The sequence below is a fragment of the Rana temporaria genome, chromosome 2 (assembly GCF_905171775.1).
Source record: "Rana temporaria chromosome 2, aRanTem1.1, whole genome shotgun sequence".
Lineage (NCBI taxonomy): Eukaryota > Metazoa > Chordata > Amphibia > Anura > Ranidae > Rana > Rana temporaria.
In genome coordinates this window covers 505476041-505488183 of record NC_053490.1, presented here as the reverse complement: position 1 = coordinate 505488183, position 12143 = coordinate 505476041, and the positions used below count along the sequence as shown (strand labels likewise).

Below are 12143 nucleotides of genomic sequence, written 5' to 3'. Positions count from 1 at the left end.
CAAAGCACCCCCCCATGTTCAAGGCATGTGGCCTGATGTGGTTCAGGAGGATGGGGGACTACTGAGCGGTCTGACAGACTGCATGCTCGGATAAGGGTCTGGTATAGATTGGGGGGGGGCACACACCCTTTTTTTTTAAAGATTATGGCATTAAGGTTCCCCTCAAAATCCATACCAGACCTAAGGGTTTAGGACAAACTTCAGGGGGGACCACACACCATTTTATTTTTTTGCAGTGGGGTTCACCTTAAAAACACCAGACATGAAAAGGCCAGGTACAGATGGGGGGATGCGTTCCTATAGAAGGCAAAGAGCCTGGAATTTTCATCTGAATCACAGCACAGCGCTCAGAAAACGCACAGGACTATTTTCGAGTTGGCAGTGAATTTGCGCTGCTGCTGCACTGCATATATGTGAACCGGCTCCATAGAAAAGCCAGCTGGTTCACATGTAATGCGAATCGGATGCGGTACAAATAGGGATTAATAAGGTTACTTGCTTCACTTCCTTCATTCTCATTCCAAGTCAGTGATTTTAAAGTGACTGAAGTCTATGACAGCCAGGCATGGAGCATTTTTAAAAGGAGGTCAGCAATAGAAGCTCTCCATAGTTAAGGTTTTCCTTGTGTCGGTTTATATTTAGAGATATTTTTAACTAGAGTACTTGAGGACAGTGGCGGCTGGTGCTCAAAATTTTTGGGGGGGGCGCAAACGGAAAAAAAAATTGCAGCCTCACTGTGCCCATCACATGCAGCCACTGTGCCATCAAACGCAGCCACTGTGCCATGCCACCAAATGCAGCCACTGTGCCATCAATTGTCACCACTGTGCCATGCCATCAAACACAGCAACTGTGTTTGATGGCACCACTGTGCCATGCCATCAAATGCAGTCACTGTGCCATCAATTGTCACCACTGTGCCATGCCATCAAACAGCAACTGTGCCATCAATTGTCACCACTGTGCCATGCCATCAAACGCAGCCACTGTGCCCATCAATTGTCACCACTGTGCCATGCAACACAGCAACTGTGCCATCAATTGTCACCACTGTGCCATGCCACCAAATGCAGCCACTGTGCCATCAATTGTCACCACTGTGCCATGCCATCAAACACAGCAACTGTGCCATCAATTGTCACCACTGTGCCATGCCATCAAATGCAGTCACTGTGCCATCAATTGTCACCACTCTGCCATGCAACACAGCAACTGTGCCATCAATTGGCACCACTGTGCCATGCCATCAAATGCAGTCACTGTGCCATCAATTGTCACCACTGTGCCATGCCATCAAACAGCAACTGTGCCATCAATTGTCACCACTGTGCCATGCCATTAAAACGCAGCCACTGTGCCATCAATTGTCACCACTGTGCCATGCCATCAAACGCAGTCACTGTGCCATGCCATCAAACTCAGCCACTGTTCCATCAATTGTCCCCACTGTGCCATGCCATCAAACAGCAACTGTGCCATCAATTGTCACCACTGTGCCATGCCATTAAAACGCAGCCACTGTGCCATCAATTGTCACCACTGTGCCATGCCATCAAACGCAGTCACTGTGCCATGCCATCAAACGCAGCCACTGTTCCATCAATTGTCCCCACTGTGCCATGCCATCAAACGCAGCCACTGTGCCCCTCAAATGTTGCCACTGTGCCCCATGATGCCACTGTGCCCATTGTCACCAGTGGATGTCTATAATAGCGGTTACATTTTTTTTTATCTAAAAACTTAAAAAAGTATTTGTCCTAAAACATGCATGCACACACTTCAATATTCTACAAAAAGTGTTCCGATAAGCAGTGTGGTGCTTCAAATTGTTTAGTGTACAAGTGGTCTATTCTAATGAGGTCTTCATCCCTTGCTAATAAAACCTCTCATTATGTTGTTTACTTGCAATGCTTTGCTTGAAATCCAAACTGTGAAAAAAAATAATTAACAGTTGCCAAAGTTCGATAATAATTATCAATACCTTTTATATCAAGTCATTATTAAGCTGCCCCTTTAAATGCATTTAATAGAAGACCAGAGATTTAAGAGGCACAGGTGATTCCCTTTAAGTGCAATATTTACAGAGCTGGATTAACAGGGGCTGGCTGAATGTCTGGTTTGTTTGAGGCTGGTAGGTTTAATCGTGCAAAAAAACAATATATATTAGGGATCTACTAAGAAAGGGCCATACTGATACATATATTTTTTTTATAAAACCCCTTCCTCTTATCTAAACATAGTTTCAAATTGTATGGAAGTTTTATATTGAATGTAACCTGTGATTAATTTAAGGTTAATTTATTTAAATTTTTTTGTTAATTTTATAAATGTAAGTTCTTTTAAAGTGGTTGTAAAGGTTTGATTTTTTTTTGATTTTTTTTTTAAATAACAAACATATCATACTTCCCTCCACTGTGCAGTTTGTTTTGCACAGAGTGGCCCCGATCCTCCTGTTGTGGGGTCCCTCAGCGGCTCTCTCAGCTCCCCCCCCCCCCCCCCCGCTTCAGATAACCCCCTTTAGGAAGTGCTCTCCCAAGGGGGTTACCTTGCGGGCTTGCTCCCGAGTCCTGCATTTGGCGTCCATAGCCGCCAATTGCAGGACTCTGCCCCGCCCCCGGCATTCGCGTCATTGGATTTGATTAAGGATGAGCTCCAGCGTGTTCGCATAGTACACGTGCAGAGCCCGCCAGGAAGTCTGCACAGGGCTGCGCTAATCACAGCCAGGGAGACATTTCCCGATGCTCGGCTGCAGAGATCGGGAAATGGGGGGCTCCTGGGGGGCTCTGCACGTGTACTATGCGAACACGCTGGAGCTCATCCTTAGATTTGATTGACGAGCCAATGGATGCGCGTCGATCAATGTATTCAGTGAAGAGCCGAGAAGCCCAGGCAACGATTGAGCGCATTCGCGACGTGGGACTTTCCAGGGCTCAGGTAAGTAAAACGGGGGGGTGGCTGTAATCGTCGGATGTTTTTTTTACCTTAATGCATTAAGGTGAAAAAACATAAACCTTTACAACCCCTTTAGCCTAGGTTCACACTGCTGCGAATTCAAAATCGCGGTAAAATGCACGATTTTACCGCGATTTCGCGGCTGCGATTTTGCCGTGATTTCGGCCGCAATTTAATGTAAATCGCGGCCCGAAATCGCAAAAAGTAGTACAGGAACTACTTTTTGAAATCGCAGATGCGGTGTCGCACTGATTAGGACAGTGCCATTGCCGACAATTGCCGCCGATTTGAGATGCGATTTGACATGTCAAATCGCATCTCAAATCGTACCCAGTGTGAACCAGGGCTAAAGGTTAGTTCCAAAGAATAATGTGCTGTTATAAGTAACCAGAAACCAACCTTTATATGTTGTTTACACCCAGGACAAACTTTATAGTATTGCAACTTACTGTTCCTTGGTTGTGGAAGCATAAGTCTTCTTTTCACACATTATTTTTTTTTTTTTTTTTAAGCGGTAGTAAACCCAAAAGTAAACCTTTTATTAAATTGCAGCTTACCTATTCTTAGATGTGATGGCTGCATTTTTTTTTTTTTTTTTGTAGGCTTTCTTTCCTTTTTATTTTTATCTGTTGGTTGTTTATCAAAAGAAAACAAGGTAGCAGTTAGAGGGAGGAGACCAACCATTTCCCACTGACAGGGGTGCTTATAATCAGATTTTAGTTATTTGTGTAAGGCCTGATTCACACCTATGCATTTTTAGTGCTTTTTGCAGTTTTCTCATTTGCATGACAGTCCATGTAACATGGTTTCCTATGAAACATACTCTGTAGTGCAAATCTGCAAAAAAAACACTAAAAATTCATAGGTGTGAATCAGACCTAAGGCCTAGACTTTACTGACCCTTTTTATTTGAAACTAAATTCCTTGGTCTGGGAAACTGTTTCAGTTTGCATAAATTAACCATACATGAGAATATTTCATATATTTAAACAAAATTTAGATGCACATTTGTATCAAAGTCATGTGTGCAGGGAGGGTGGACAGGCCATACCCATTCTAGGCTAATGACTGTATTGAAGCCATGGGATGAGCATGTCGTGGTTCCCAACCCTGTCCTCAAGTACCCCCAACAGGCCATGTTTGCAGGTTTTCTTTTATCTTGCACAGGTGCTTTAAATCAGAGTCAATGGCTCGGTATTTTTGACAGCTATTTTATCTAAGAGAAATTCTCAAAACATGGCCTGTTGGGCGTATTTGAGGACAAGGTTGAGAACCACTGCGGTAGGTAATTGCTATATCTGGAGCCATAGTAGCTTATGGAAGAGCAAAAACATAGATTTCTCTGAAAACAAAGTTCTTGGTTATTATGGGGTTAAGCAGAGTCGGTCAGGTGTCTGGCTATAAACACCTGTATGAGAGGAAGCAATTGGTGTTCTCAGAATCTCTAGGCTCAACAGCCACAAGGTAAACACGCAATTGTTTAGATGCATTTGTAGGATGAGATGTGTCTTTTTTTTTTTTTTGTATTTGAGCTGTGGGTCATATATCTGTGTTACATTAATGGGTGTATTTTTTTTTTCTATTGTTTGGAACTTGATAGCCTTATTATATGTAGAGCTAGATTTTTTTTTTTTTTTTTTTTTTTTTAATGTGTGTGTGTGTGTGTATATAACTAGATTTTAAACTGCTGTGGATGGCGATTTTTATAGATTCTACTATTCAAGTAAGTACCACATGCACTTTCTTTGGGCAGACTTTCTCTGTAAGGTTGATCTTTACTTCTTGGTGATCCATTGTGGTGATCCATTGTGTTTGAGCAATCTGTTAGAGCCTACTCCTGTGGGTTTTATTTTTTATTTTTATTTCATGTCCCCCATGATGTGTGTTGTTGTGGTTTGCTTAGTAAAACTCGGCAGATGGTATTTGGTGATCTGCAGTTACTCATTGGAAGCAATTGGATGACTTGAATTTAGTTAGTTGTAATCTTTGTTTTGTATTTTTGCACATCATTGGTCTTTGAACTGTTTTATGAACCCAGGCACTAAAATATAACACAAGCAGTCAAAGTGGTGCAAAGAGTGAAATTGAGGGCTCTTTCACACGGAGCGGACCGTTTCCGGGTCCGCTCCGTGTGTCTCCGTCGGCTCAGCGGGGATCCCCGCTCAGCTGTCGGCGGATAGGGCGGTCCCCGCACACAGTGCAGGGACCGCCCTGTCTCTGCTCCGCTGTCCCCTATGGGGAACCTGATGCAGACGGACCGTCTGTCCGTCTGCATCAGTTCCGCCGAACGGAAGAAAAATAGGGTTTCTTCCGTTCGGAAAAGCGGATCCCGACTGACGCGGACGCTAGCGGATGCTCCATCCGCTAACGGACGCGTCCCCATAGGGATTCATTACAAGTCCGTTAACGGACTTGTAATGAACGGACAGACGGAGCGGACGTCTGAAAGGGGCCTAAGGGGGATATTTTGTACTTTTCACAGAGGAAAGGAAGGCTTAGCCCTTGGATGGGCTTTTTTTTTTTTTTTTTTTTTTTTTTTTTTAATTATTGTGGCCAAGTAGGGTTGATTCCTAATAACATTGAAACCAACCATCATTTACTGGTGGTAAAATTCCAGCCAGGTCGCAGCACTATCTAGTAGATGAAACTTCAGTGGGAAATAATAATAATAATTTTGTGTGTGTGTGTTTATTATTATTATTACATATACAGGGCTTTTTTTTTTATCAGCAGGGGCACCTCCTGCAGTGACTGTAATGGCAAGGGGTGCTGAGGTGTGCTGCAGGGTCCATTGATGCTGGGGATCTATTCTAGCTGGAGTGCATCTAATTTTACAGGGGGAAGTCTTTTGTGGCTGTTGGAGGACCTGTTGGGGTGGGTATTAAATTGCTGGGGTCAGATATTTCTGGGAGGGGTCTATTGTTGCTGGCTGCTGGAGCGTCTATTGATGCATGCTGTGGGCAGATCTGTTGTTGGGCATCTACTGCTGCTGGAGGAGTTGTTGCTGCTGTAGGGGGGGGGGGGGGAATTGTTTTAGGTGGCCCACTGTTGATGGAAGGCTCTATTGTTGTTGGCTGCACAGGATCTATTTTACGGCTTTTCTTGTGAGTAACAAATCACTTATTACCACAAAATAGTACTTGGTTCTGTATTCTCTAAAAGGGCAGAAGGTGGGTAGGGAGTAGAACCAAGGAACGGTGCTCAAAGGAGGTGGAGCAAAGGGGTGACTCAGAAAGGGGGAGTTCCTGCACCTATTCTCTAAGGGGATGTGTGTGTGTGTGTGTGTGTGTGTGTGTGTATGTATGTGTATATATATATGTGTATATATATATGTGTATATATATATATATATATATATATATATATATATATATATATATATATATATATATATATATATATATATATATATATATATATATATATATATATATATATATATATATATATATATATATATATATATATATATATATATATATATATAAATAATTTATTAGTGCTGTCAAGCGATTAAAATTTCTAATCGCATTAATGTCATAGTTAACTCACGATTAATCGCGCGATTAAGGAGGTTCACCCTTTAAAACATATTTTTTTTGTTTTCTTATTTATTTATTTTTTATAATATTAAATTGTGTTTTTTTTATTTTTTTACATTTTGATCACTTTTATTGCTGTCACAAGGAATGTAAACATCCCTTGTGACAGCAATAGGTGGTGACAGGTACTCTTTATGGAGGGATCGGGGTCTAAAAGACCTCCGAGCCCTCCTTTGCACTTCAAAGTATTCAGATCGCCGAAAACGGCGATTCTCAATACTGCGTACTTTTTTAAATCTGGCGCCATTGGCAGCCGAGAAACCCGGAAGTGACGTCATGACGCCGCTTCCGTGGTTTCAATACGGAGACTGAATCAAAGCCGTTTACGGCTTGATGTCAGTCTCCGCCTGAACACAGAACGCGGCGGATGGAGGATCGGGTCTCCCGGTGGGACGGGAGGCCCGGTCAGAGCGGCGGGAGGGGGGGGATGTCCCCTCCCGCTCCTCCAGCATAACAACCGAGCGGCTTTTAGCCGCATCGGTTGTTATGTTTGGATAGCCGATCTCCCGCTCTAAACAACGGTACCGGGATGATCATCCCGGTATAACCCCCGAACGCCGAGGACGCATATATGCGTCCCGTCGGCGTGAAAGGGTTAAGAGGTACGTGCTGACAGAAAAAAAATGTTTTAAAGGGTGAACCTCCTTAATTGCGCGATAAAAAAATTGACGGCGTTAAAATGGGTTTGTGTTAACGCCGTTAACGCGTACAGTAAGGCCCCTTTCACACTTGGGGGGGGGCACGGTGGCGCTATACCGTCGGAATTACTGCGGGATTCGGCCGCTAGCGGTGCGGTGTTAACCCCCCGCTAGCGGCCGACAAAGGGTTAATACAACGGTTTCCCATTGTTTTAAATGGGAAGGAGCGGTATACACGCTGCTCCTCTAACCGCTCCAAAGATGCTACTGCAGGAGATTTTTTTTCTCTCTTGCCAGCGCATCGCCTCAGTGTGAAAGGCGTCTTAGTGAAGGGAAAGTGAACACATCAATAAAAACCTGACAGAGGTTCTGTCCTTCATCCAAAACAGGTTTTTATCTGGAATTCCACTCTTAAAGGGGTTTTCCACCCTTTTTTTTAGGTTTATTAAAAGTCAGCAGCTACAAAAAGTGTAGCTGCTGGCTTTTAATAAACTGACACTTACCTGCTCCACGGCTCCAGCGACGCGCCGACTGTGGCTCCGCTCCTCGCCCCCCCTCGCCGGCCGGCGTCTTCATTACTACTGTGGGCACCCGGCAGTGATAGCTTTCGGCTTCACGGCCGGGCACCCACTGCGCATGCACGAGCGGAAGTGCGCATGCGCGAGCGGCGCGGCACCGTCCGATTGGACAGGCGCTCTCCTACAGGGAGGGGCTGTGAAAAGGCGATTGAGCTAATCGCCTTTCCAGCCCCTTGGCGGAAGGAGGAAGTGGGACAGGAAGTCCCCTTCTCCTGAAGCCCCCACTCCTCCCCCAAAAAAATTACATGCCAAATGTGGCATGTAAGGGGGCGAGGAGTGGGTTAAGAGGAAGTTCCATTTTTAGGTGGAACTCCTCTTTAACTATACTTTTGTATTCATGTTGATTTCTTTACAGACGTAGACTGGGGAGCAGAGTTGCTCAGCTCTTGGACTAGGTGCTTGCTCAGCTTTTTTAAAGTCTCATTCACAGGTTGTGAACACTAAGCAGAATGATTAAAGCGGATGTGCCATGGGAACAAAATATTAAAAGTCAGCAGCTACAAATACTGCAGCTGCTGACTTTTAATATTAGGACACTTACCTGTCCTGGAGTCCAGCGCCGATCGCAGCAGAGCACGAGCGATCGCTCGTCACTCTGCTGCTCCCCCGCCATCCACGCTGAGGGAACCAGGAAGTGAAGCGCTGCGGCTTCACTGCCCGGTTCCCTACGGCGCATGCGCGAGTCGCGCTGCGCCCGCCGATTGGCTCACACGCTGTGTGCTGGGAGCCGAGTGTTCCCAGCACACAACGGGCGACAGACGGGATGTGACGGAATGCCCGTCTTTCGCCCGTATCGTGTGGCCGGAAGTGGGTGCAAATACCTGTCTTTAGACAGGTGTCTGCACCCCCCTCCCCCCTGAAAGGTGTCAAAAGTGACACCGGAGGGGGGGAGGGTTCCGATCAGCGGGACTCCACTTTAGGGTGGAGGACCGCTTTAACTTGGTGATACTAAACAGAAGTGTTAATTGTCATTTATTTACATAAATCATATATATCGTGTGTGTATATGCATGCACATACACACTTTAAACCTCCATGTACCTTATTCTTGCAGGACTTTTGTGTGGTCACTTGATCTCTCCCTATTTGGCATCTGCAGGGAAAGAACCTTATGCATCGTACACACGATCGGATTTTCCGTCGGAAAAAACATCCAAGGGAATTCCACTCAAGCTTGGCTTGCATACACCCCGTCACACAAGTTCTCTGAACTTTCAAGAACGCAGTGACGTACAACACTACGATGAGCCGAGAAAATGAAGTTCAATGCTTCCGAACATGTGTCAGAATTGCTACAGACTATCGGCTTTTCCAATAGGATCTTTTGAACCAGCTCTCAATCTTTTGTTGGTGGAAATTCCGACTGCAAAAGTCCGATGGAGCATACACACGGTCGGAATTTCCGTTCAAAAGCTCACATCGGACTTTTGCTGTCTGAATTTCTGATCGTGTGTACGGGGCATAAGGAGAGACTTCTATTACTCTGCTGGTGTATGCACTCTACAGTAGGATGACCAGACATCCCCGATTTCTGGGGACAGTCCCTAAGGGTACTGTCCCCTGACCAAGTTTTGTCCCCGGATTCAGGGCTGGAATTAACATAAACAGGGTATCCCATGCTAGCTGAGAAACAGCCTGGTGGCTCGAATGCTGATGCCCCCTGCTGGACAATTTCGCTGCCGCTTTTGCTGCTGTCCAGTGGAGGAGAGGCAGAGTCAAAAATTTACTGTGTGAATGGCTGGGAGGGGAGCAGATATGGGGGGGGGGGTTCTGTTTGTACACAGGTGGGGGAGCAGGGGTCAGAGCTGATAGAGCTGCATTGAGAAATGGAGAGTTTATCTGTTGTGGGGGACGGGCTAAAAGGTAGCTGCAGAGATTATCTGTGAGGGAAGGGTGCAGAGGTGAGCTATGGATGTGGGGGCAAAAATGTCCTCTGTGCATAGCAAACTTCTGAACCTTGCAATCTGTGTATTGTGCAGTCCCGTGCCATTTGCCAATATATAATGTTTTTGGATTTACTTAAAGAAATCTGGTCACCTTACTCTACAGTATGTGTGGTCTGTGTCTGGCCAGTCCTGATTGTTTCTGTGCTGATCACATGACAAACAAAAAAGGGCTTCAGAAGAGCCATTCAAATTGTATATCTCCTAATTTTTTTCCCCCTTAACGTCTTTCAGGACAGCACCTTGAGAGCGTGGCTCCACCCACTTGACAGGAAACACACCTCCACCAAACTTCTTAAAAGGGAGGCTCCTTCCACTTATCAGTTTTTGTGTTTCCTCCGGCAGGAACACATGTGGGGGTTAGGAGCTCTCCATGGAGAGATTTTTTTCTCCCTACTCCACCTGTTTTTATACCTCAGAGTCTGTTCCTCCCATTCACTGGTTAGAGAGTGCCTTGTGCATGGGCTCCTTCTCCCTCATCGGTGCTCAGTGAGCCAGGACTGCTCCGGGATACTGCTCCTTGGCAAGGTAGAGGCGCGGACATCTTTTTTTCCTGTCCAAGCAGCCAGACGCCGCCGCCATCTTGGGAAGGTCAGTCAAGCTGCTTCACCCGGAAGTGAGGTAACCGGAAGGGGCGGCATCCTACGAGCAGGCGCGGGGAATGGACGTCATTTCCGCCAGGAAGCGCTGAGGGAGGAGGGAGGAACAGGTCTGGTGCCTTGTTCGCTGGTTCTGGTCTGGTGCAGCGGCACTAGTGAAGTCCGGAACCGGCAGTTTGGTCGCCAGCATCACGCTGCTACCTCAGCATGGAGGTATCCGCAGCGAGCGAAACAGGCACTGGCACCAGCAAGACCCAGGTAAGGGGTAGACTGAGGTTCTACCCTCATTTACTTTGTGGTCACTCTCTAGCTCTCTTCTCCCTTAAGGGGGGGTGTGTGTTCCCCCCCCCCCCCGGTGGCGGGGGCCTGTTTGGGCACATGAGTGTTAAGGATCTCTCAGCAATGTTCCTGACAAAATTGCAGAAGTAGAACGGGGGAAAGGAAACCTTGTTTTCCAGTTTTTTTGTATGATGACCCAATTTGGATCCACTTCTCTCGTAGGCCATGTGAAAGCTTGTAAATGATGGGGTTAATTCCTCGAGCAGTGTCCAGATAACCGAGGCCAGGTAGTTTATGGTTGGTTTTGGCAAGCTGGACTTCGAGAAGAAGGTCGCTTAGTCTCTGAAAATCTTTATTGTCCTTACCGGATATCGTTGGGAAATTTTCCAATAGTTTGAGCAATTTCAATGCATTCTCTATGGCTTCAGGACTACCGTAACTCTGTTCTAGACGCTCCCATGCTGTGGTGAGACCTGCAGTTGGATTGTCGATCTAGACTGACCTGAGGCTCTTGACACGTTCTGTAAATTGTGGGCCAAGCCACCCAATCAGCAGATCCAGCTCCTGAGCGGCAGTAATACCGAGACCGCCTATTTGTAGTTTTGAAAGCGGCTTTCCAGGTTCTGTAGTTTTCAGGATGGTCGTCGAAGCTTACTAGGCCTGACTTGGTGAGCTCACGTCGAAGTATGTACTTTACGAACTCTGCTGTATCGGTAGCCTCTGACTTTACATAGGGGGTTGCTGGTTGAATGTTGTGGATTGCATTGTTTATGGTATTGTTGTAAAGAGACGTGGGAAGATATGGTGCAGGAAGGGCATTCAGCTGAATTGTTGGGTTAAGGTCTGGAACAGTACTGTTAGCAGGAGGTTGGTGACTTGCTTGCAGATTAGTGTTCCGTTCTGTGACATATGCAGGATCAGCATGACAGTCGGGAGATGCACTGGGGTGCTTTTGCATGTAGAAAGTGGTTTACCTGGTGGTGTGGTGAAGTCCTTGCGTTGCCGTGAAATGTGGAGCTAATTGAGTGTTCACTGCCGTGGTTTAGAACATAGTTCTTAGTGCGTTCGAAAGGATCTTCCACATCTGCCTTGACACTGACCCTTTTGCTAGCGTTTTCATCTGCACCGATGGCTTGTTGCAAAATCTTTAGTTTTGCTGCAGCTGCCTCGTAGTTGCTCTGTTCCTTTTTTAAAGCTTCAATTGCTGCCCTTTGACGTGCTGTTTAAACTTCCATTGCTGCAACCTCAGCCTCCATGTCTGCTCTCTTTTTTTGCATATGCGGCCTGTACTTTGATAGCAGAGAGATGCTTTATGGTGCCCTCTAGTTGCAGTACCTTATGGCTGGGACATGAAATCGCATCATTGTGGGTGAGGATTTTATCCCAAATCTGCTTCAAACTGGTTGCTAGTTCAGTTCTCATGGATTCATAGTTCTCTTTAACCTTCCAAGTGGGTTTCAGAGCGTTTGGTCAATGCAGTGGACTCTGGGTCCTCATCCTGGCTTTCTCCATGTGGTGCATGCTGTGGTGTTTCATCACATACTGAGCCTTT

The 12143-nt window shown here is 45.9% G+C and overlaps 1 protein-coding gene across 3 annotated transcripts in view; it reads left to right on the top strand.

Moving 5' to 3' along the window:
• The first annotated feature begins 2035 nt into the window (after nt 1-2035).
• The window catches only part of PATL2 (PAT1 homolog 2), a 75765-nt gene continuing 65657 nt past the window's right edge, over nt 2036-12143 (top strand). For 2 of the 3 annotated variants that reach the window (XM_040338918.1, XM_040338916.1), the window contains exon 1: nt 2053-2131. The gene's annotated coding sequence lies outside the window, so the exon portion shown is untranslated. Of the gene's footprint in view, nt 2132-12143 lie in introns of all 3 variants that reach the window. The other variant, XM_040338917.1, reaches the window with a different exon arrangement.